Source organism: Panthera tigris, chromosome D2, assembly GCF_018350195.1.
Source record: "Panthera tigris isolate Pti1 chromosome D2, P.tigris_Pti1_mat1.1, whole genome shotgun sequence".
Classification (NCBI taxonomy): domain Eukaryota; kingdom Metazoa; phylum Chordata; class Mammalia; order Carnivora; family Felidae; genus Panthera; species Panthera tigris.
Genome location: NC_056670.1, coordinates 4538102 through 4564385, shown reverse-complemented (window position 1 = coordinate 4564385; position 26284 = coordinate 4538102). Strand labels below are relative to the sequence as shown.

Sequence of the window (26284 nt, the reverse complement as noted above, 5' to 3'; positions counted from 1 at the left end):
CACTGACACAAATGTAAAAAATGAAAATAAATAAAGGTGTAAAAATGAAAATCTGTTACCTCTTAGGTTTTACAATATCTTCTTTGTCCTTTTTCTGTGCACTTGTATGTGATAAATGCAACACATTAAGAACCATTTCCATGAGGTTGTTCCTTTAAAATTTTTTTTAATGTTTCTGTATTTTTGAGAAGGAGGGAGACAGAGTGCAAGTGGGGGAGGGGCAGTAAGAGAGAGGGAGACACAGAATCCGAAGCAGGCTCCAGGCTCTGAGCTGTCAGCACAGAGCCCAACCTGGGGCTTGAACCCAGAGACTGCAAGATCATGAGCTGAGCCAAAGTCGGACGCTTAACCGACGGAGCCACCTAGGCACCCCTCCATGACATTGCTCTTAAACATTCCTCTGCAACATCTTATTAATGAGGGCATTTTATTACATTTGGTGGATATATTATAGATTACTTAACTGTCTCTTGTCATTGGATATTTAATTTTTGATGTCATGATTTTTTTCTTCATGAACACTCATACGATAAACGTCATTGCACAAAATGTATATATCCTTACAATTGTTATGAGAGCTAGGGATTCTGGATCAAATTGTAAGCAAAAATTTAAGTCTTTTTGACAAACATTGCCAAATCTACCTTCTGTATTCAAATTTATACTTGTGTCTGCCCACTGAATTTTTACTAGAAGAATGCTCTTCTCACAAAACTGTACATACAGGAGTTGAACTTGACTGTTACTCTTGGGGCTCAACTCGTGGAACGTGATAAAGGTAGATTTTGTAATGGAACCAACATGAGTCTGCTCCTTGGTAAGACACAGATACAACAGGTGTGGATGTCACACCAAGTAAAATTTATATGCAACAAGTAAGGAGATCACGGGGAATGACTTCCAAAGCCCTGGCTCTCTGGGGAGGGAATGGGTTCCTTTGTTTGGGGTTAGGAGGGATATTTAGTAGGGGAGCCTCATCATCATCTGTAGATGCAGACATAGGGTCGTGCGTATGTCCTAGGGAAACCTGCCTGCACACATGTTGTGTGTTATGTAATGAGACTTGTGCTCCTCCTTGGGTGGAGATTTTAGTATTGCAATGAGGTAGAGATAGTTGTCAGTCTTTCTGGAGGTTACGCCGTGGTCCATTGGCTCAGGTGTGAGTAAGGGATTGAGCTCAAACTGGTCAGCATGGTCTGGGCTGGTTGGAGGTCTTGTCAGGACAGTCGCTCACTTGAGGGAAGGTTTCACTTTTCATTTGCCTGAGTTAAGAGATAAGCTGGAGAGAGGAGCTCAAGGGAAAATGTGAGATAAAGGTTGGTGAGTACAAGCAGGTGGGCAATCAAGGTCAGGTATTGAAGTCTGGCAGGTGACAATTTGAGTGGTTGAGATCTTACCATGATAGCTAGTGAATAAAACATTATGCCCCAGGAATCTATCATGGTGAAGACTTCATGAAGCTGTAAAATGTTGATAAGAAAGTTTAGAGGAAAAGTGGTTACATTTTGCATTGTTGTCGTTTTTGTTAGTTTCAGAAAAATAGTCAAGGTCAAGTTGTGCATAGCAGGGATGAAGACCTCACACTGGAACATATTTAGGATTTGATGTTGTGTGTTGGAGCAGGTGAGAGGCAGGGTGTTTCTTGCTGTCAACAACTGGGAAACTCCACTCCATCGTTGCCCCAGAATGGAGGCAGGGTGTGCTTTTTGTCCAAAATGACATGTTCAGTTACCATCTTTGAGTGTGTGCCGACTCTGGCATACTTGGATTCCTGGGCCAAAGTGGCATCTGTGGAGGAAATACAATCTTACTTCCTTTTCTCCTTCAGGCCCTTATCACTTGATTTACATCTCCAATTAACTTCGTACATTTACTTCATGTTTTACTGGTAGGATGATACACTTTTGTCATCCCCAGGGTGGAATTATTGAAGCTGTGTATACTGGGTTCTTGGCCTGCCCTTAACTCTGTGTCCGTACCTTTCCCAAAGACAGTGACTGATACAAGGATTCAGCGTTGCCTTTTTCCTAAGTCCCCCTTCCAGTAGTGGTTCTCACTGGTCTTTTCGAGAACACCTTTTTAACATGTATGGAAGAGAAGCTACTTTGAATAGCAAAATGAGTACATGCATAGACTCCGAAGCATTTTTCTGGCTTCATGTCTTTGCTGTGCTCCTGGCTGGTTGTGTGACTTGGGATGCGTTACTTGTTTGGCCCCTCTGTCCTTATCTGTAAACTTGGGACACAAATAGTACCTGCCTGACAAGATTATTAGGGCCCTCTACATGAACATCTGGGAAGTGCTCACAACGGTGCCTGGCCCTCAGTGAGTGTCGGCCGTTGGTCCTTCAGTCTTTCCTCTCACCTGCCAGTACTTTCGGGGCGTGTTTGTGTCTTTTCCTGCCCACCGATTCACATTTTATTGCTTTTGTTCTTTTGTAAGAGATTTCAGATGACCCTTTTAAATCTTACTTCCCCCGCTTATAATGGATCCGACATTTAGGGTTCTCTTGTGAGGATGGTCCTTCATTGAGACTGAATAATAACATGCCATAATGTTAATAATTGCTAACACTATTTGAGCACTTAATTACGAACCACAAATGATACTAAGGACTGCACCTGAAGTCTCCTTTAAGCCTCACAAAAGTCCTGTAAAGTAAATACACCTGTTACTCTCATGTTAAATACGAGGTTTGAAAGATGAAGCCCCTTTCCCAGGCTCTACAAGTAACGACAGAGCCAGCCCAGGAGCTGGGTCTGTCTGAAGCTTTTTGAAACCACCCTCCTCCCGCTTTTCACCCTGTTTCATGCTCCCGGTAGATCTGAAACTCAGTTTAGCATTTAATTAGTCATCTTCCATCAAGACGCTGCTGCCATTGATGATGACACTGTCGCTAGCAAAGCAACGGTAAACACAGCCGCTCTTGACCGAGCACCTGCTATCGCCAGGTGGCTGCTGCCCCTTACACCCATCAGACTAGATGCACCAGGAGGCCCTCAGACTGAGCGGGCTCTAACCACGGTAGCCCCTGGGCAGACCCCACTCCAAGCCTGTAAATGCTTTAGGCTACAACAGAGAAATACTAAGGACAACCAATCACTAAAAGACAACTAAGCTTTAAGCCCTAGCCAGACAGTTTTCTTTCTTTGCTTCTGCACTTTGTCCCTGTACACCTTTTCCCTACACATCTAGCCCCTGCGGGTCGTGCTTCAATCAACTCTTAAAATTTTCATATGCCCAAGTTTATCTTCTAATAGGTGTGGAAATCATTTTCCAGGCCTGAGATGGGGCCGCTGTCACCCCAAGTGCCGCGTCAGCAAACCGAAAGAAAACTTAGATGGTTTTTGAGTCCCTGTAGAGACCCCACGTTTAGCCAGTAAGTCTATGGTGTAACCAGTCAGTCCCCAAATTCCAGGCCACTTCTGGATCTTCTCACCCCAACACGGTTGGGTATGTGGCCCTGGCCAGCCAGATATTCTCTATTGTCTCTTTCGTGCCTTTATCTTATAAAGGCTTCTTGTTTTAGCCTCCTGTTGGTGTTCTGTAGACCCTTGAGAATGGAGACTGCTCACTTCCTGCAGTCTTAAATAAAGTTTGTTTGCATCAACTAAAGTGTCTTCTTTATTCCTTTTTAGCAGTTTTTGGCGATGAAGAAGGAGATCTGATGCTGACTGCTAACAGACTATGGGACAAGGAGACGAACCTGCTAAAACCCTCAAGCTCACTGTTCCCCATTATTGCTAGAGGCCAAGGGTAAGTCACTCTCAGATTTGAGCTCCGCTCCCTTGTGTGCAGCTCTCTGATCTAAACTAACTTTATTTAAAACATCCATGTATATGTGCGTAACTATAACTATGACTATAACTATAATTATAACTATAACTATAACTATATATATATATATATATATATATATATATATAGAGAGAGAGAGAGAGAGAGAGAGAGAAAGCTATATATTGTCCCCAGAAAGGTTCTGGGACCCCTTTATGGGGTTTGTTAAAGTTTCCAGAAAGTTTCTAGAGACCCCAGAAAGGTTCTGAGGTGTGTTAAGATTCCCAGAAAATTCTGGGGTCCTGGAAAGGGTCCTGGGTAGTTAATATCGGGTCCACGGCAGATAGCAGTGGTTAAAACACTAAAAACAGGGAGGTCCAATCCTGTAATGGGGGGGGTACTCGACTCGCCCAGTTTCAACTTGGGGACACGGAGAAATAATTAAGACAAGAAATTGGACTGTTTAGACCCTCAAATCAAAATCTAAATCTAATGAGGCATGAATCAGACTATTAAAAGCCATCAGGGAGTCCACTGCTGTAGAGAAATCTTCTCATGAAACAATCATAGGTCTGTCGCTCATGGGAATCTAAGAAGCCCAAGCTACAGAATTTCTGGGTGCATGTAGAGCTGTTAGATGCCTGCTACCTAACTCTCAGAGTCCTGTGCTAGGGCACATTGGTCACAGAACAGGTTAGATTGATTTTAGGTCACCTGCCAACCTCAAGAAGATGCCTGTGCAGTGAGGTGCACCATAAAAGACCTCCCAGCCTGAGGTGGGGTCCAGGGAAAATGGGCAGGAACCAGCAAAAGGTGAGAGTTCTTGCCAGTCTTCTCTCTCTCACATCTCTGTAGTTCCCTGACAAGAGAGGAAGTTGACGCTTCACATTATCCCTTCCTTTCCAAATCCAGACTCCTGTTAAGTTGGTTTTGGGATACCCATAGGTTGTTGATCCTTTTCTCCCAGAGACAGTGAATTCCTTCTTACTTACTCATTTTGTGCTCTGAGAGCTTGGCATGGCTTTCTGCCTGCCTGCAGGTTATCCGTTTTTACACATGCAGACAGCTCAGCCATCAGATGGGGGAACCCCAAAATATGACCGGACAGATATACATTGCACTCCATTTGTGGCTAAGGTTCTACTGATGCTACCTCTCAGAGGATTGTCTAAGTCTTTCCTTTTTTCCTTCTTTCTTTCTTATGTTTATTTATTTTAGAGAGAGAGAGAGAGAGAGAGAGAGTGTGTGTGTGTGTGTGTGTGTGTGTGCATGAGCAGGGTAGGGGCAGAGAGAGAGAGAGAGAGATGAGAGAGAGAGAGAGACAGACAGAGAGAGAGAATGAATCCCAAGCAGGCTCCGTGCTCAGTGCAGAACCCACCCTGGGGCTCAATCCCACGAGCCATGTGTTCATGACCTGAGCTGAAATCAAGAGTCGGATGCTTAACGGACTGAACAGTATACTTAGGCGCCCCTTTCTTTCTTTGGCTGTGTTTGGGGTGGCTCTGGATATTGGGAGGATGATATCTTTTGTACCCTCTTTGAGGATGCCTTTTTCATCCATAGGGTTGTTCAGTACTTGCAGGAATGTTTACTCTTTGTCCTGGCTAAAATCTGACAAGACAGTTGAAAGGACTTTTTAAGTAGCTCTAGAATCAGAAGTTGAACAATTTTGAAGCTGATCTGTTCAGAACCTGTCTGGAACTTTTTTAAAAGGCCTTCTCCCCTAAGCTAAAATGAAACTATGTACCCAGAGGCAAAGAGAAACATTCCAGAGACAAACAGCTTTCAATCTAGACACAGGAAGCTTAGGTTTCCATCTTAGTTGAGGATCTTCTCCATGATATGAGGAAGCAATCTGAAGATAATGTAGTTGGATAGGTGGGTCAGCTCCTGATTTCATGCATGTTGCAACTGAAATATTTGAGGAATTAAAAACAGCTGAATAGGTAAAAAAGATATAGGATATATATACTCAGCCTTAAAAGGTGAAATCCTGCCATTTGCAATGATGTGGATGGAGCTAGAGAGTATTATGTGAAGTGAAATAAGTCAGACAAAGAAGGACAGATTCTGTATGATTTACTCATATGTAGAATTTAAGAAAGAAAACAGACGAACAAAGAAAAGAGAGACAAAAAAACCAGACTTAAATATAGAGAACAAATTGGTTGGCACAGGGGAGGTGGGTGGGGGCATGGGTGAACTAGATAAAAGGGATTAAGAGTACACTTACCACGAGGAGCAGTGAGAAATGTATAGAATTGTTGAATTATACTGTAACGAGTGTTCTGTGACACTGCATGTTAATTATATTTCAATAACGCAAACAAACCACTGTCCTACAAAGTAGGCCAGAATTTCTTACATAGATCTGTCTTCAGGCCGTGCCATGTTACCTCACATGGGGTTCCTCATTTCCATAGCATTTTGAAAAAATAAATTTTCCTTTTGAACGTACCTTATGTACGTATGTTTATATGTCTGGATTTGGAGGGATCCAGAAGACAACGTTCTTGAATGAAGCAGTATATCAGTAGAATGATAAGTCTTGCTAACAAGGGTTATGCGATTGTGCCTTTTCCACTTAAGAGTGTAAAAATCAAAAAGACAAAACATCCAGTGCAGGAGGTCTGCCTTTGTTCTTCCAGTGGGGGCTGGGGAGGTGAAGGACTACAGATCCAGATCTAGTTTATTGTTTTCTTCAAGCATTAATATTCATCCTTTACTGCCAGGAATGCTTGTGAAGCTCTGTCACTTGAATTTAAAAAGGCTTTTGAGGAGGGCTCCACACTGTCTGCTCTGAACCGGGACCTCGCTATTCTTATTTGTAAACTGTCAGCATGAGGCAGGAACTAACCATCAGGAAGATTGGCTTTCACAAAAATATAAAGTGATTAGAAAACTCCAAACATCTATAAGCCTAACTTCTTTCATGCCTTATAGTTTTCTTTTTCTTGTGCTTTATGAAAAGAGCAGAACATCCACTGGGGATTTTCATTCATTGTTTTGTTGACTCTTAGTTCACAGATGATTTATGCCATGGCTGCATTTGCAGAATCGGTTCATGAATATAGACTCTAAGAGAGCCAAATAACATTACACAAAGTTTTTCTTTCTCCGCTCTTAAAACTTTCCATGATATTCAAAGTGAGTGCCTTCTGGATTTTTCCCCCCTATTTCAATACACCAGAGAGCCAGAAGATGGAATCAATGTTCTATTAAGCAAGGATTGAATAAAGGCTCTATCTTACGAATTATTGGTTGTCTCTATTTCATGTGTGTGGTCTCCTCAGTATTTACAAATGCAAGATAACTTTCCCAGTCACACATGCCGCTCTCCCAAAAGTGCTCATTTGGAGACACTGAGCCCTCAGAGTGGGAAAAAAAAACACCAAGCAGTGAGTTTTAGAAATGAAAAACGTGGCAGCTCAATCTCAGTAATTACAGGGTACCACTGAAACTTGGGTCCACCAAGGCTTACCTGATTTTTTTAAGGCTTATCTTGACTTACGTCAAATTTCTATCAGGCCAGAAGTGTGTTGTTTGTAGGGAAACACACGTTTCGGGAAGAGCCTTTAAACTGGCTCTGTGCCCCCTGCTCACACCTTCCTCTGTCACAGAGAAAGAGAGCTCACAAAGAGAGCCCAGAAAGATGGGCATGTACCATTCTTTCCCTATTGGAAGCACATACCAACAGCCCCCGGCAAATGACCAACATTTAATGGGATTTCAGTCTGCCATTAGAATTGCAGTTTCCCAGAATAAAAGGTGCACAGTTGCCTGTGGTCCATGATGCCTTTACGATCTTCCCATCATCTTCCGTGTCCTTTGCCACCATAGTATGGTGCAGATTCTTCTTGCAGGTCACCGTCCGTTGTCCTAAATTTCCTGGCTTCCTGGTATATTTACCAGCGTGAGCTCTTAGAGACCAGAAATTCTGTCTTTTGTCTAATGGAAGAGCTAGCAAATGCAGGAATTCAGGAAGTGTTTGTTTAATAAATGAATAACCAAGCAATGAATATAAATGAATAGAACCAATGCTTCATTTACTCTTTCAATATACCACTTAACTTGCATAGATAGGCACTAAAAATCATTAAAAAAAAATAAGACATTATTTTTTAGGGAGTTCAAGTCCCCAAGTTGAGAAAAAAGTCTACGGCCATACCATCCTGAACGCGCCCGATCTCGTCTGATTCCAAGTTGAGAAAAAAAAAAAATAGTTTCTTGCCAAATTTTTGAAGAGGAAAAAGAGAAATGTCTTAGTCAAGAAAAAAAGGTGATTGATACACTCTGAGTTTTGCAAAATTATCTACATTTAATTCACTTTGTGTATATTTTCTGATTGACTTTTATCAATTGTTTGCAGTAGAGTTGGGTGTGAGAAGAAATACAAGATGCAGCTCCTTTTTTTGAAGAAAACTTAAGATTTAGTGTATGTAGGGCCATTACGTAGAACCTTTAGAAATACTTTGGGAAGCGTTGTAGGACTCATGAAACCTGAGGTGTTCGTAGAGTCTCCACAGAGGACTCTAGAGCACAGGGCACTGGCCGGGAGCTTGGACTCTGTAAAGGTTTCCTGCTATAACTCTACTCTTTCCAGCTTCGCGTCTTTGTGAGTTAGGAGTCTCTGTTCTCATTGAGAAGACATAATGAGATGAGGTGAGATGTCCTCATCTATAAAGTGGGGGTTCAGGTGTCATGGCACCCTGCATCCGAGGACTGGAGTGAGAATTGGGTGAGCTGATGTAGGCAGAATGCTTAAAATGCTATCTGGGGGGTAGGAAGCAAGATCGGCGATTCTTTGTGAGCAGAGCAAGTAAATGGTGCAAAGGGAAGGAGAGGGATGAGCCAGAGGCACAGCATTCGCAGGTTCAGGAATTTAAGTCGTGGGGTGATCGAAGAGTTGAAGAATTCAAGGGGGCTGGAGCACGCGAATCCCGTGTCCAGCGTGAATGTGGCTGTAACGGGAAGGCAGACAGCTTGTGGGTCCCAGCCTGTGAGCCCAGGGCTGTGAAGTTTTCCCCGTGAAGCGGCTGCACAGACAGCATTTGCTCACTTTTCTTGTAGTATATACTCTCGCTTGACTCGGTAACCTTCTTATTTTACATGGGAGCCGATTTTTAAAACTAATCTACCCTAGCTCTTAGTGTACTTATTCAGTTGCATTTCCTTTCATTAGTTGTTGTTACTTATTTTAGAACTCTATTTATGATCTTTTAAATGAGGAGAATACAAAGGGTAAAAGAGAGGACTTGGGGGATGTTTGAGCCTAGGGAGGCTATGTGTATCCTTTTCTCCTGGTTGGTTCACGAGGACACCCTAAACCCTTCCAGGTTCCTGTGGTTCCTTAGGCAAAAAAAAAAAAAAAAAAAAAAAAAAAAAAAAAATCACGACTCTAGAAAAGACCAATAGTCTTGGTGTAGAAACAGGTGAACCGACATTTCTTCTGAAGAGAACAACTTGCCCATTTCTTGGTGGATCTGTTATAATTTCATGCGTTTCTCAGGCCCCTCTACGAGGAAACCTGTTAAATAAAACCCATGGTCGCCAGCTCCCTCAGCTCACGGCAGGAACAGTGACCGTGCTATGCGGACACCCCTGAGTGGGTTTAATTTTAAAGCAGTGATTCCTCACCCCCAGAAAGCACATTGTTTTCTCTGGTTTGGGAAAGTGAGAAAAGATGACAATGTGGGAAATTTTTCACAAAACTATCTTTTTTTTTTTTTTTTAGTTTAAAGGATGATAATTTGGTCTGAAGTGATGATGTTTCATTTTTTTTGTTATTAAAATATTCCTTTAATGAACTCATGGTAACAAAAGATGATGATAATCTAACATGTTCTTATGTCTCAAGACACGATGCTGATATCCTTATGATGCTGTCTGTTCTTCAAATCTGTTACTACTTAGTAACTTCTAAATGTCTGGGGTCTTCTGTTCTAGAGAATAACCAATAGTCCTAAAGCAATTATGAGAGTTTTTGAGGAAAGACAATAAAGGGTACCAAAGGAACTACTGGATCATTTTTCTAAGTTCTTCTAGAAGAAGTTTTTTTTTTTTTTTAATTGTTTTCATGTTTATTTTTGAGAGGGAGAGAGTGAGAGTGGAGGAAGGGCAAAGAGAACGAGACACAGAATCCCAAGCAGGCTCCAGGCTCTGAGCTGTCAGCACAGAGCCCGATGCGGGGCTCGAACTCACAAACTGCGAGGTCATGACCTGAGCCAAAGTCAGATACTCAACCGACTGAGCCCCCCAGGTGCCCCTAGAAGAAGTTTAATTAAACTGAGCTGTTGAAAGTGATATTCTTAGAATCCTCTGTACACATCTACTACATAAAGCCAGGACACAACCTCTTTGTTCTTTTCCACATGATCTACATGTTCCTGCCTTCACACTTCTGCTTCTAATCTTCATGGAGGCAGAAATGCCATCCCCCATCTTTGCCCGAGGAAAGCGACATCAACTATAATGCCCAGCCCAAATGTCTCCTTTCTCATGAAAAAGTCCCTGGTTGTTTCCACCTCTTCTTCCAAAATCTTGGGATGTTTTATGTAAACCTTCCTTATATTTGTTTCTTTTGAAGACAAGTATGATACTCTTGGCTGATGTATTGATTGCCTGCAGTGGCCATGGCAAAGTTCCGAAACCTGGGTGGATTAAGACAACAGAGGTGTGTTGTCTCACTGGTCTTGAGGCTGGAAGTGTGAAACGACAATGTTGGTGGGGCACACTGTCTCTGGAGGCACTGGGGAAGGCACTGCTCCATGCATCCTTCTCCCCTGCTTCCTGTAACCTCAGGCGTTGCCTGATGTGTGGAGGCATCTGTCCAGTACTCTGTCGTCTGGGGACGTTCTCCCCAAGTGTCCTCACACAGTCTGCCCTGTCCACGTTTCCCTGTTTCATGATGACACCAGTCATATGGGATGAGGGCCCACCCTAATGACTTCATTTCACCTTGATTACCTTTGTAAAGACCCAGTTTCCAAATAAGGTCCCATTTTGATGTGCTAGGCATTGGGACTTCAATGTAGCTGTTTAAGGGGACACAGTTCAAACCATAAGTAGTGAAGGTGATTGGTGCTGGGGATTCAGGGGGCCACTGAGAGATGAGGTGGGGGAGAGAAACTGGGAACAGACCATAAAGACACTTTCTACCAAGTTGGGAGTTTCGGGATTTAGGAAATGTATTGCTCGTCTTCACATCCTTGTATCAGTAGCACAAGATCCAAAGTCCCAGAGGACTTGAAGTTTTAAGTGTTATCCCCTGGCTACTTAGGGTAGAGGAGGGACTTAGCCCTTTGGCTTCCCTTTCCTCAAGACTTGTTACTGGTGGATTTCCCAAAAGAAAGTGTGGGTTGCATTTAGAAAGAGAGGCTTCAGGTAAAATAAAAGCAAAAACAGTGAAATTTCTTGACCCAAAATTATTCAAATAGAGTTTCATACTACAATAAAATTCAGTCAACTTGACAAGACTGTGTGTGACAATACAACAAGACATGTGTTACAGTTATTTCTTCTGCTCACAAAGTATCCATATTCTTTAGCAGCTGTGACATAATAATAAATATAAATTTGGTCTCTGTCCTTGATTCCTGACACAGACCTCCTCAAACCCTTGTAATTTCCTGAGTAATGGTTATAATAGAAGTGTCTTATACAGACAGCTCTGTCTGGTGATAGGAGAATCTTTTGTTCTTTTTTTAAATTAATGTTTATTTATTTTGAGAGAGAGAGTGCATGAGCAGGGGAGGGGCAGAGAGGGAGAGGGAGAATCCCCAGCAGGCTCCATGCTGTCAGCGCAGAGCCCAATGCAAGGCTTGGCCTCATGGACTGTGAGATCATGACCTGAGTCAAAGTCAAGATTCAGATGCTTAAGCAGCTGAGCCCTCCAGGCATCCCAGAGCATCATTTGTTCTAATGAGACAACTCTTGGTGGGGTCCTGGATGGGGACTGGACCAAGCCATCCACCAGGGAGGTTGAGTTCGTAATGGATCATGCCTACATGACGAACCTTCATTAAAATCCCTAAGCTATGCTGTTCAGAGACCTTCCAGGTTGGTGAACACATCCACCTACCTGGAAGGTGGTGCCCCACCCCCCCAATCCCAGGGGGACAGAAGCTCCTGCACTCAGGACCCTTCCAGACCTTGCCCATGCACCTCTGCATCTGGCTATTTGTGTGTATTCTTTATAATATCCTTTAAAATAAACTGGTGAATGTAAGTATTTCCTTGAGCTCTGTGAGCCTTTATAGAAAATTAGTGACTCTGAGGAGAAAGTGGTGAGAACCTCCAATTTAAAGCCATTGAGTCAGAAGTGCAGGAGGCCCAGGACTTGTGATTCGCATCTAAAGTGAGAGGCAGTCTTATACCCCTAATCTGTGGGGTCCATGTTAACTCTGGATAGGTAGTGTCAGAATTTAATTGTAGGACACTAAGTTGGTGTCTGGAGAGTTGGAGAACTAGTTGGTGTGGTAAAAACAATAAATAAAATACGTATTTGGTATCAGAAGTGTTTTGAGTGGAGACAGTTTCCTTTTAGCAGCTTAAGACAACCCCCATTCTATTCTATCTCACAATTGTGGGTCGGGGATTTGAACAGGGCTCAGCTGGATGTTTCTTCTGTTCTTTGTGTTATCAACGAAAGTTCTTGGGGGTACCCAGATGGTACTTAGGCTGGTCTGGCCTCTCCAGAACTTAAGGAGAATTAATGAGAGGTTAGAACCGGCTGGATTGTCGACAAGACATGTACAGTGGTCTGACCAGCACATGGTCTCAAACTAGCCAGATTTCTTACATGGTTGCTCAGGGACACAGAGAGACTTTCAAGAAGCCTGAGAATGTCACAGCGCTTCTTGCTGTCAGCCTCAGAGGCCCAGGAGGTAACACCATATCCATTAAGTAAGTTCCCAAGTCCACGCTGCATTCAAGGGGAAGAGAATCAGACCCTACCTTTCAGTGGGAGAAGCAGTGAAGATTGTAGAGCCATCCACCACAGCAAAACTTAACATGAGGATGACTGTTACTCAAAGTCCTGCAGATATTTTGGGAGGTGCTGATAAAATTTCCGACTTTATTTACCGTACACTCAAGCAAGTAAACATTTAAAAGTTAACCCAGTGCTTAGCTGTAGCATTATAGTACTGTGTACCCATCCTGGGTATAAATAAAGCTAAATCTACTTCCTGGAAAACATTACAGCTAAAAATATTTTAGCAGTTTAGAATTGAGAGTGCTTACTTAGTTAAGCCATCTGCTTAATTTCTAAAACATCCCATATAACCGTTTCTCCCGGTATCAGGTAGACTATTGTACTAGCGTGACTTGAGAGTCATCGAAAGAATGCCATCCGTTTGACGAGTAATTGAAGTTTTAGATATGCACAGACAGATTCCTATCAGGATTTCATCGTATTTCTCTTGGAAACACAGCACAGCTTAAAAAAGAAAATGGCTTTGGGGGTGTTGCCATAATGAGTGGGGACAAAGATTAGCACCACTGGGAGTATTTACAATCCCAACCCTTGGATACTCTGCTGTTTTCTTGGTTTTACACGGTTCCGTAAAACACAAATAGCAGCTTTATTGTCTCTCTTCTGTTGTTTTACAAGCTTCATGTTGGCAGCCAGGCTTATGATGCAGTCAGCACTTTCAGACAGGGATGCACAAAAAACATTAGATCCGAGAAGAGAGGCTCGGCCACGCTGATACCCTGTAGTGTTGTTTCGGGAAATGCCATGCTGGTGATTACAAAGGCTGAGGTCATATATTTCTACCACCACATCCTACCATTATGGTAGTTCTAATTGTAGTGAGCTGTGGAATCAATGGATGAGAGAAAAATAACTTTTCTCCAGAAAACTAAGGAACACACAAAATAAGACTTTAAATGTTTGGCGATCTTTTGTTTAATAACATAACATTACAAAGTATGGTACATAGTGATTCTGGAAGAACAAGGAATAGTGTAAGCATATGTTTAATTGAGGATCTCGGTGTATAGAAAGCTATTATTAGTGTTATCAACATCATCATGTTGTATGAAGTTATGGTCTCGAGGACTGTCTGACTGAGGTTAAAAGCAACCTCAACAATGAGTTAAGACAACAATTAGTCTGTGACCAATCAGGCTGCCGTTCGCTAATTACGGTACCATTAACTACTTCTCTACCAACATGTACTCTTGTGCTGTGGACAAACTATTATTTTCTGGTTTTTTTCTTACCACCAAAACCACAAAATTAGAATTGAAAGGTAAAGCTGTGACCTCTCTGACATACATTCCCACCTAGTAGAGTCAATATTTGCCCAATGCAAAAGAGTACCTTCCCATGGTAGGATTTTTAATTTTGGTCCATTTTGCAATATTAAGTTTATAAACAAAGAGAAGGGACCTTCTCTCAGGTCCACGATAAAGAGAAGGTGTCACATTTGTTCATTCAGAACTGTTTCTGGTCCGGTGGTATGTGTAAGGCATTATGCTGGTAGAGGGGTTCAAAAGATGGGTGAAAAGTGTCTGTGACACAGGGCTTTACAGTAAAATCGAAGAGAAATATATGTCATACAGATATTGTAAGTGGTGATTTTATTCTTCGGATTTTCTCAAGTGAGGCTTTATAAGATTTTTCATCTTAAGTTTTAAGAATGATCACTTGACCTATTCTTCTTTTACTATGTTGTTATAGAATAAATTTAAACTTTGGCTCATCATGTTGGGATTCCCATACATTCTCAATTTCACGTCTCTGAATTTAGTCATAGACTCCCATAAGGTAATTTTCCTTTTCACTTTAAAATCTCATTGTATCTCTCTCAAGGATAAAAGTATTTGTAATGCAAGTTATAGGGCACCTATGATAAGAATATATATTTTATCCATATTGGATTTCAAACCTTATGTTATGCTGGGATTAAACACATAAGCTGTTATAAATAAGGGGAACCTATATGACTAGGAGTTTTAAATGGTTAGATAGTAATACATCTGAAAACCCACCATCCAGAGATGCTTAGTGGTGTCATGAAGAAAGTTATTAGTGCCACATTGGGAAGAATCTATTTTTGGAACAAATGCAATGTTCCCCTTTGTGACAGCATAGGAGGGACTCCACATCACGGCACAGACTACAGTCAAATAAAAGAGCTGGGGTGTAGACAGACAGACAAAACCTTTCCTTTGGTAACAAGCACAAACAGCTGTCAGCATTTTGTTCAACCTCCTGCAGCAGAACCTTACAGAATCATTTCCTAATATGGAACATAAAGTGAATTTTGAGAAATTTGTTCAGAGGGGGACAATCTTCATGTGGTCAGGAGGCCCTGATACAAGGACCAAGTTAAGCATAGATTCCCTTGAAGAGAACAGTGTGGATTGTAGAAGATTGGAGGCTGAATGCAGAGAAATGTAGATCTTACTACAATTACATTTTCTTGGTCGTAACTTTCATGGTTTCTTTAGTGTGGAGACAATAGAAATTATCTTCAGACCCTAGGGCAAATAACACAGTCTCACACTAACTGCGTTTTATTCAACAGTATTCAGGGGATAAATGCAGTGCATTTCCCAGGAGACTTCCCTTTGGTCTCAGGGTCACATGTTGAGAGGGTTTTGGGGGAGGCACTGGGGCATGACAGCAGAGTCACAAAAATGGGAGAGATACTTTGATTGATGTGATGTGTCTCCTCTCAAGAGAACCAAGCGAATCTTCAGCAGAGTGAATTAAGAAGATCCTTCTCTCCAGCAGATGTGTTTTATGGAAATCAGAACGGTGGAAATGAGGCAGCAGATGCAGGAGTGGAAGTGGAAGATTGTAATGGAGACAAACACAGGCATTTAGAGAAAGTATGGGGAAGGCTTTGAATTTAAGGGTAGAAGACACATGCATGGATGTTCTGGTCCTGCCATTCCCAGCAAATCCCTAAGTGTCTACTAAATATATGAATTAAAGAACCTAGTAATGGGCACCTGGGTGGCTTAGTCGGTTGGGCGTCTGACTTTGGCCCAGGTCATGATCTCATGGTTCGTGGGTTCGAGCCCCACGTCGGGGTCTATGCTGACAGCTCGGAGCCTGGAGCCTGTTTCAGATTCTGTGTCTCCCTCCCTCCCTCTCTCTCTGTCTCTCTCAAAAATAAACATTAAAAAAGTTAAAAAAAAATGAACCTACCAGATTAGGTGGGTTCAACCAATTAGAATTTCAAGATTCTGGTACTCAGAGCAAGTCATATCAACTAAGTAATGACCTCTCCAGTTTTCTCTTTTAAAAATATCTGATTCTGCTACATTTTACATTATCATTTTAAATCGTAAGACACCTACATGCATGCCTAGACTTGCAAAGAATATAATTATGTAGAGAGACTTAGCATTTATTTCAAACCTAGGGGTGTTTTACCTTGTACTATTTTGGTTGTATTGCCTTGCAGAGCTGAACTCTGGTTTTGCAGTCTTTTCTCCTCATTCTTGCACCTAAACCTATCTTATAGGATATTTCTACCCAACTTTCTCTTACTTTCTTGTGCAGAGGTACACAGGAAAAATAGCAGAACTGTGTATGGGTAAATTAAAGAATTATTTCAGTAAACATGTGTTCATAGCCTGCTAATGGCGGGCACTAAGTGTGTCCAAACACTCAGGGATATTCTTCAGGGCACCAGGGATATTAAACAGTGCCCATCTTCTGCTGCCACGAGTCTTCCAGACCTAGTGTTGCCTGTCATATGAAGGGGGTGCTCGGTACATATGCAGCACGGATTTGTGTTGGATTCTGTGGCACGCTCCCTAATTGTTATCTAGAAGGATGACCCGTTGTGAGTTTGAAGATGGGTGATTTAACATAAAGACATGACTTCCATATCAATTATTCTGAACACTAAAAGTTCAAGTTCCTTCTCCTGTGTTGGGGCCCATGATAAACCCCTCAGGGTGCACAAGATGGGTGCTCAGGACTTAGCGTTGCAAGGGCCTGCTTCATTGAACATGAGAAGCATTCTTCAACATGGAAAACACAAGGGGCGCCTGAGGCTCAGTCAATTAAGCATTTGACTCTTGATTTCAGCTCAGGTCACAATCTCACTGTTTGTGAGTTTGAGCCCCACGTCGTGCTCTGTGCCGATAGCTCAGAGCCTGGAGCTGCTTCGGATTCTGTGTCTCCCTCTCTCTCTGCCCTTCCCCCCACTCTGTCTCTCAAAGATAAATAAAAAATTTTAAAAATGGAAAAAAGAGTTTGTTTCCCATTGTCTGAAATTAATATGGTTTGTAGAAACTGTTGTGCATAAGCATTTCTAGTTCGTTTTCTTAATAGGAAGTGTTGTTCAGCAAGTATTTTATGTATAAAAACTATTGAACCAGATAGTATCAGGTATTTACCACAAAGAAACAAAACTCTGATGTGTTTTGAAACAGGCAATAATTTATGCAGATTTCACCGGCACTGGTGAAAAGAGCCTTCCTGACTGACAGAGGGACCAATCAGATGACAGGCACATTGTCATCTGATTCCTTGGGCCCCCACAGCACGTGGTAACCCACGGAGGCAGTAGTTATCGTGGGGTGTCATAAACAGAGAGTGTGACCCAGCTGTGCTTAGGAACTAATAATAAAATACTTAGATTCTATCCATTACAGAGATGTTTTTGAGTGAAATGGAACCTGCTAATGACCAAAAATTTGAACAAGGCTATAGGAAAGATAAAAGTAAGGAATTTTGGAAGAATATAACTGCCTTATAACTTTTACCTACTTCCAGAGACACCTCTAGATACTCTGAATTTTGCCTCAGAAGATTTGGTTAGAAGTTGAGCCTGTGCATAGTCAGATCCAGAATTGTGCTTTGGAAGATGCCACCCTCGCAGAATGCAGTGTATTTTAGAATTCATAGAATACCACGTGGTGCTCTGGTTTGGCAACACAAGGGCTCTGTGTGGATGGTCCTGCCAGAGGCCCTGCCACGTACTAATATAGCAGTGGTGGGTGCTATACGATATACCATTTTTTTTTGTGCTTGCTTTCAGTGAGAGCTGATAGGATAAGATAAATCTGCGCTGTCCCGTAGAGTAGCCACTGACCACATGTAGCTGTTGAGCACTTGAAATGTGTCCAAGCCAACTAAGATACACGGTAAGTGTGAAATACATTCCAGAATTTGAAGATTTCGATGAAACAAAGAATGTAAAACATCTCATTAATAATGTTATTGCATGTGGAAATGATAATATTTTGATTATATTGAGTTAAATAAAATATACCATTAGGATTAATTTCATCTGTGTTTTTTCTTTTACTCTTGGAAAATTGAAAATTGCATATGTGGTTCACATTTGTGGCTCACGTATTTCTATCAGATAAAGCTTCTATAGACAGTTGTGGTAGAATAATGAGAAGATAAAAGTGAGATGGGAGTATAGCACTAATAATTTTGGTTGTCAGACTTTCCATTTTTAAGGGTTAAGGATATTGAAGACATGAGTAAGTACAGGTAATGAGAAAAGTAAACTATAATTGAAAGAGGGCTGGAAGAGTCCAAATTCTACAATATTGATTTGTATGTGGCTAACAAAGTGTTGCTATTGTGAATACATTTTTTTTTTTGCTAGACCAGGAAGAAACGTAAGTTTTTAGTAAGGATAAATAAGAACTAAATCAAGGAAAGTAAAAAGTATATGATTTAGGTGTACACACAATTCACGTATACCTGAATACATGTCGGAGGAAGTTAAGGTTTGCATTTGTCTCACTTCTGAGACATGTCAGCCTTTTAAAAATATCAGTGATTGATTCACATAAAACTATGATGTCATTCCTTGGAATACGTTATCTTCTCTTTGTCAAAAACCAAATTCTGTTCACCAAGTAAAATAAAGCAGAAAGACGAGTTTACTGCAAGAGTTTCAGTCTGTAAGATGAGAAGGTCAAGGCTCCACAAGCAGTGAGTTCTGAGTTGCTCACAAAGTAAGGAGTTTTACGGGGTAAATATGGAAGTTATTTGGCTTTTCTAGCTGATTGGTTGCCCATGAGTCTTCCTTATTTGCATCAGTGTAGATTTGTGAGGGGAAAAAGGAAGTCCAGAGACAGCAAGAACGGGCTTGGTATTTGGGGATGGGCTGGCATTCTCTGATGATCTATGAGAAAAGCTGTAAATTCCTATAGCTGAGGTGACATAAGGTTAAATTTCATTTTCTTTAATGTACCTGCACTGGCCAGTTCCATGATATCCCCAACATATGTGCCTCCATTATGCTTGGTTCTGTCTCTGAAACGACTCTTCTAATTTAAAGCTATATAGTGTATTTATGTGGTAGAAAGAATAATATCCCTACCAAAGATGTTCGTGTAACTAATCTTCTGAACCTGTGAATGCTTTAAAGGACAAAGGAAACTTGGCAGATGAGGTTAAATTAAGGACCTTGAGATAGTAAAAGAATCCCGGATTATCCAGTTGGTTTCACTGTTTTCCTACGAGAGGAAGGTGGGAGGGTCAAAGAGAGAAATGTGACAACAGAGGCAGAATTGAAGTTATGCACTTTGAAGATGGAGGAAGGGACCACAAGGCAAGGAATGTAAGTGACTTCTAGAAGTTGCAAAAGGCAAGGAAATGGATTCTTTTCTAGAGTCTTTAGAAGGAAGACAGCTCCACTGATAACCTTGATTTTGGCTAGTGACACTTGTTGAATCTCTGACCTCCATAACTTTAAGAAAATAAATGTGTGGTGTTTCAGAGCACTGCATTTGTGGTAATTTGCCACAGTAGCCATGGGAACCAATACAGCAAATTGCTATGGCTACCTGTTTTGAAAATTCTAATTTTTCGACATTTTATATACCTTTGTCAAATTGGGGAAATATTCTGTTTGCTTCACAAAGTTGGTATAAATACCTCATGAGATAAAACGCAGGGTATGTTTTTAAAAGTATATTATACTGCATAAATTCATATTACTATTGTTTTAAATATAGCATTTATCTTTCGCTAAACTAATATATATATAGTTTTTATTGTTGGGGTTGTTTAGATCTTATTCTGTTGAATGAGAATACATAAAGTCATGTTTTGGTTTGGGTTCCCTGAAACAAGGATTTGAGTGCAAGTAAGTTGATTTGGAATTTGGCCCCAGGAAATGTGCAAGGAGCAGGAAGTGAGACAGGCAATCAAAAGTTGACCTTGTTGTCTAGCAGTTTACTAGGGTGCATAACTAAAGCTTGATCCCTTTGTGCAAATCTGAGAGCCAGGACACAGCCCCTTTCTCCAAGGCGTACTCCTGTGGGGTGAGGGAGCCCGGGCGTTTGCACCCCTCAGTCTTTGTTCAGGTTGCTCCTGGTGACCATTAATTCTCTGGCCTGTTCTTGGAGAGGTGACAAGCACTCCTTTGACCAAACTTGAGTCAGGCTCCTCTGAACCTTCTTCTCAACTGGGACTTGTTCTTGGTACACTAAGCCCGGTTGTAGCAAGAATCTTTTTGAGGTGATTTAGTGGGATACTCCCTAATCCTTGATAACTAATCAAGCTCCCCTTCCCCACTCTTGATACCTAAGTTCCTCTTGGAAGTTTTCCACCCGTTGGCTGCTTCACCCTGCTCGTTGATTGCAAATCCCCAGCTGTCCCTATTGTCGAGTTCAGTCTCTCTCTAATGTGACACACTTGAATAACTTGTCTATTTAACTTCCTCGGGGGCAACTTTTCTTTGGCATGGGCCTAGCCATCTCAGGCTACCAGGAAACGCCTGCAAGCAAAGAATTGCAGGTGTTAGCAACTGGAAGTTGGGCCATTGGGCTTTAAATTGGCAAAGGGTAAGAGGATATGGGCAAGGGGCCCATACACAATCCTTCTCAGAGACTTAATGGCTTTAAACATAGTGATTGTTCTTCCAGTATAGCCAATGTCTCTAAATTTCAGTTTCCTTTTCTATAAAATGGGATAATGTCTACATTAAAGGTTGTTGTCAAGACTGCATGAGAGAACACCCATGAACTCCAAACATCTGAAAGTATTCTAGAATTCTTTCTGCCCTTTAGTAGATACAGTCCTAACTTTGGTTTCAATTTGACTGACAACAGAGTGTTGGAGAGTCCAACTGGGCTCACACCAGTCAGAGATTTTACCAGTATTCTGGTTTACTAATAGTTTCCAGGAAATGTGCAGTTGTGAAACACAAGAGAAAGGGAACAAGTCTGGGACACCTGTGTAACTACTCACATTCTCTTTCACCAGATGCATGCTTTTTGGCCCTGAATAATATAGGAGGTCTGTAAGAAGTCCACGTGTTGCTCGTTTTTTGAGGAGCATATAGATTAGGTGATTTTCTCTTGGGAGCCATGCTTCATTCTGTAAGCAATCCTGAACCAGGGACATACTGTCAAGAGTATTCCAAATATGTGGATATTCCTCCTAGCATGAATCATCAGGATGTTGCTCAGACACCTACTTACCATGCTTCCAAGAAGATAAGACTGGGTCACCTGCATTCTTTCTTACTTCGGCAATATTACCATGGCAACCAGGAGAGGAATAGGTCACAGGCCAGCTGCTTTAACTGCTTCTTACTTCAACTGAGAGAGCTCTTCCTTTACAGCGCTTTATCTTGGTATGTTTCATTATGGGTACGGTTATGTATGGTTATAATCGACAATGTTTATCGAGTGCTTACTATATGCTGGGCGCCATTCTAAAGCTTGACCTGTTTGTTGTCTTTGTCAGCTTGGGCTACCATTACAAATTACCACAGACAAGTGGCTTAAATAATAGACGTGTATTTCTCATAGCTCTTGAGGCTGAGAAGTCCAAGAGCAAAGTGCTGGTAGATTTGATTCCTGTTGAAGGCTCTTGTCCTTGCTTGCAGATGACTGGATTATTGCTGTGTCTTCACAGGGCCTTTCCTAGGTGCATGCACAGAGTGAGAGTGAGAGAGTGAGACAGAGACCTCTTCCTCTTCTTATTAGCCACTAACACCTCATGACCTTATCTAATTCTAATTACCTTCTAAAGGCCCATCTTCAGATATCATCATATTGAGGGTTAGGGCTTCAGCATTCAAATTTGAAGGGTATACAATAATCAGCCCGTAACACCTGTATTACTTCTTTTAATCTCCACACAACTTATGAGATAAACATCCTTTTGATTTATTTCACAGATGGGGAAACTCAAGCACAGAGAGGTTATGTAATATATTTAAGGCCATACAACTAATAAGTGGCAGAACCTGAATTCAAATCCAGACAGTTTGGACTTAGAGCCTGTGCTCTTAGCCACTATCTTTTGCCACCTCACTATATTGAGAAGGAATCATGGATAAACCAACATAATGTGTTCCATAATCCATAATTCTGATGCGTGTCTATCTTCTCAGAAAGATCCCCAGAGTAAACTCATAACCCATAACTTGCTGCATATCCCCCATTCAACCCAAGATGTGGTGAAGAAGCAACATTTTAAACTATAGAAGCAAAAAATTAAACTATATTTTTCTCAGTCACCCAAATGTTACAGTATTAATTGGGAACTACATATAGATTAGATGAGAAATGGAGATTCTTCCCATAGTAAAATCTGCAAAAGCCTGATTAAAATTGTTTTTTCCATGTGTCTGACATCTATCTGTCTTTCATTTTGAGACACCTTATTGCTTTTGGTCTTGCTCTGAGTTCTCTTCTTCTCATTATTCTGGCATTGATGTCATCAGAGTGAAGGATGATTGAGGAAATGAAAATATGGAATGTTGGTTTATATAGTGAAATATGCTGAAGTATTTTCAGTAGTACAAATTATAGAACCTGCATGAGATAAATGTAGAGATTTCCACTTAGAGTGTTTTATATCTCTTAGGAGGAGGTTTGGTACACGACACATCGATGTGGCAAATGTTTCCTGAGCTCTGACTACATGCTAGGCATTATGTATGTGCCAGAGGTTGCTTAGTGGACACAAAAGTTCATATTTGGTGGAAGTGCGGTAGGTGATCGACACAACACACAGGTCAAGGAGGAAATAGACACGAAAAAGTATGACAGTCCGAAGTCCTGCACAAAGAGTTAGGCTAGGTCGTGATAGGGAATTACTGGCGGCTGCCGTAGAGTAGGTGGTTAGGGGACGTCTCTGAAGTAATGACAAGGAGCTAAGATCTGCCTGACCAGAAGGGTCGGTCAGGTGGAGAAGCAGAAACCCTCGAGTGTCCTGAGCGGCAGGTGTGAAGGCCCTGAAGAGCCTGCTTGGCACATTCTAGGAGCAGAAAGAAGGCCACCTGTGTTGGTTTCTGGAGACAGAGAAGAGACAGGTTGGGATGAGCCCAGAGAGGCAGGCAGGAAGCAGTTCACAGTGGGCTTTGTAAACAAGCAAAGAGATGGATTTCTGTTCCTGTGCGGTGTGGACACACTGCAGAAGGGGGTGATATGACCCGGTGTGCGCCTCAGCAGAGGTGGGCTGTCTGACGCCGCGCCATTTTACCATCTCTGTGGTCTTTCTCTTCATGGTCACTATGAACCCCTTTGTCCAATCTCAGCGGAAGGAACAAAGAATTCCAAAGGACAGAAGGGCATCCGCCAGCTGAAGCATGCACTACTTAAGGAGCTTCATTCGGAAACACCACCTAAAAACTTTTTGCAGCTCATTGGCTAATGCTGTGTATGTGGCCAATACTACTTACAAAGAAGACGATTTTTGAGTTTTGAGCTAAACACACCACTGCCTCCCTCGAACTTCTGGTCAGTTGCTCATCCCTCCAAGTCCTGTCTTCTTGTCTACAAAATAGTAAGAAGAACAATAAAGGCAGTAATAATAAATAGTCGCTTCCTTATGGTGACCTTAAAGGCTTAAAGGGGAAGACGGAAGTAGAACATTTAACACAACAAACGCATGAAACATAGTTCAGTGAACGCCGTTTATTAGAATTTAAGCTCCATGAAGGTAGGAGTCAAGCGTGTCTCAGGCTGGCGCTCAGTAAATACTTGTTGAATGCTCAATAAATAAATGCAGGTGATAAACTCTCATGGAGTTTAGAGGCTATGACCATGGTTGCACTGCCGTCAGCTGAGTGTATATGTTTGTGTTAAAAATAAATATGTGAGGGAAAAAAACACCCCGCAGAGTGCTTTACAAACATATAATTAACTGAGCCCAGATTAGTCTCTCACTGCATTCTCTGGATTTTTGGAAGAAATTTCATTGCTGGTAATGTTGTCCCCGGAGTATTGCCAAGATTCAAAAATATCAATTTGTTTCAAATGATGTTCAGTGAAGACAGGGTCTGTAAAAGAGGAAGGAATTTAACTGTTAAAATTCAAGGTTTCTTAGTGGGAAAAAAAAAACCTACGTACAATTTTAGATTTTTTACTCTAGGGGAATAATTTACAATTAACTGAGGGGAAAAAAGCCTGACTGTTGTCCTTTTTAACCTAAATTATATTGCAAAGAAGTAGATTTATTTTTCCCATTTACTTATTTATTTTTGAAAATATAACTCATTTATAATAAGTATCATTTTGATAAAAATATTCCTGAAGGAAACAAAATATTCCAGCCTAAATCTACAGCTACTAAATTTAAGTAATAGTTTAAATTTTTTTTTGTTTCAAGTTTTTATTTAAATTCTAGTTGGTTAATAGAGTGTAGTATTACTTTTAGAAGTAGAATTTAGTGATTCATCACTTATATATAACACCCAGTTCTTGTCCCAACAAATGCCTTCCTCAGTACCTGTCACCCATTTAGACCATCACTTGCCCACCAAACACGCCTCCAGCAACCTCCAGTGTGTTCTCTATTGTTAAGAGTCTGTTATATGGTTTGCCTCTCTCTCTTTTTGTTCCCCTCTATTCATCTGTTTTGTTTCTTAAATTCCACATCTGAGTGAGATCATATATTTGTCTTTCCCTGCCTGACTTATTTCGCTTAGCATAATACACTCTAGTTCCATCCACGTTGTTGCAAATGGCAAGGCTTCGTTCTTTTTGTTTGCCATGTAATACTTCATTGTGTGTGTGTGTGTGTGTACACACACATATACGTCACATCTTCTTTATCCACTCATCAGTCTATGGACATTTGGGCTCTTTCAATTATTTGACAACTATTGAGAATGCTGTTATAAATGTAGGGGTGCATGTGTCTTTTCAAATCAGTATTTTTGTATCCTTTGGGTAAATACTTAGTAGTGTAATAGAAATAGGGCGCTTCTATTTTTCACTTTTTGATGAACCTCCATATTGCTTTCCAGAGTGGCTGCACCAATTTGCTTTCCCACCAACGGTGTAAGAGTGTTCCTCTTCCTCCTCATCCTTGCCAACATCTGTTGTCTCCTGTGTTAATTTTAGCCATCCTGACAGGTGTGAGGTGGTATCTCATTGTAGTTTTCATTTGTATTTCCCTAATGATCAGTGATGCTGAGCATCTTTTCGTGTGTCTGTTTGCCATCTGGATGTCTTCTCTAGAAAAGTGTCTATTCATGTCTTCTTCCCATTTCTTAACTGGATTATTTCCTTTTTGGGTGTTGAGTTTGATAAGTTCTTTATAGATGTTGGATTCTAACCCGTTATCAGATATGTCATTTGCAAATATCTCCTCCCATCCTGAAGGTTGCCATTTAGTTTTGTAGATTTTTTCCTTCACTGTGCAGAAGCTTTTTATTTTGACGAGGTCCCAATAGTTCACTTTTGCTTTTGTTTTCCTTGCCTCCGAAGATGTGTCTAGTAAGAAGGTGCGATAACCAACATCAGAGAGGTTCCTGCCTGTGTTCTCCTCCAGGATTTTGATGGTTTCCTCTCTCACATTTAAATCTTCCATCCATTTTAAATTTACTTTTGTGTATGGTATAAGAAAGTGGTCCAGTTTTCATTCTTCTGCATGTCGCTGTCCAGTTTTCCCAACTCTATTTGTTGAAGAGACTGCCTTTTTTTCCATTGGATACTCTTTCCTGCTTTGTTGAAGATGAGTTGACCATATAGTTGTGGGGTCCATTTCTGGGCTTTTTTTTTCTTTAATTAATAAATATGACAATATCTCTCTAATTATCAAGCCACTTTTATAAGGCCTTTTTTTGTTTTGTTTTTTTCTGTTTTAAGTAACTACACAGAAAGGGCTGCTAGCCATTTGTTACCTTTTTTTCATAAAAGTCGAAATGTAAACATGTAAGGCCCTATTCTTTTCTGTTGCCACTTATTTAAATTTTTATTTATTTATTTTGAGAGAGAGAGAGAGAGAGAGAGAGAGAGAGGGGCTCTGTCAGTGCAGAGCCCAATGCAGGCTTGATTTTACAAACAGTGAAATCATGATCTGAGCCAAAATCAAGAGTTAGGCACTCAAGCCACTGAGCCACCCAGGCGACCCTCACTTTTTTATTTTTTATTTGGTTTCATGATAGTATATGTTCGTTTTCAGAAACAAAAATGATAACCCTTGGTCAAGTTTGAAGCCATTCACCTTCTAAGGCCCGGTTAACACAGAGGGGTTTCGGACGCAGAGGAGCAAATGTGTGCCATCTTAGTGGCAGAAGTCGTGACATAAATCAAAGAACTCGTG

General features: G+C 41.2%; 1 long non-coding RNA gene across 2 annotated transcripts in view; it reads left to right on the top strand.

Annotated features, from left to right (window-relative positions):
- Positions 1-26284, top strand: part of LOC122231695 — a 102270-nt gene that overhangs the window by 24733 nt on the left and 51253 nt on the right. Inside the window, exons 3-4 of one of the 2 annotated variants that reach the window (XR_006208919.1) lie at positions 3639-3756; positions 17790-17895. This is a non-coding gene — a long non-coding RNA (uncharacterized LOC122231695). Of the gene's footprint in view, positions 1-3638; positions 3757-17789; positions 17970-26284 lie in introns of those variants that run through there. The other variant, XR_006208918.1, reaches the window with a different exon arrangement.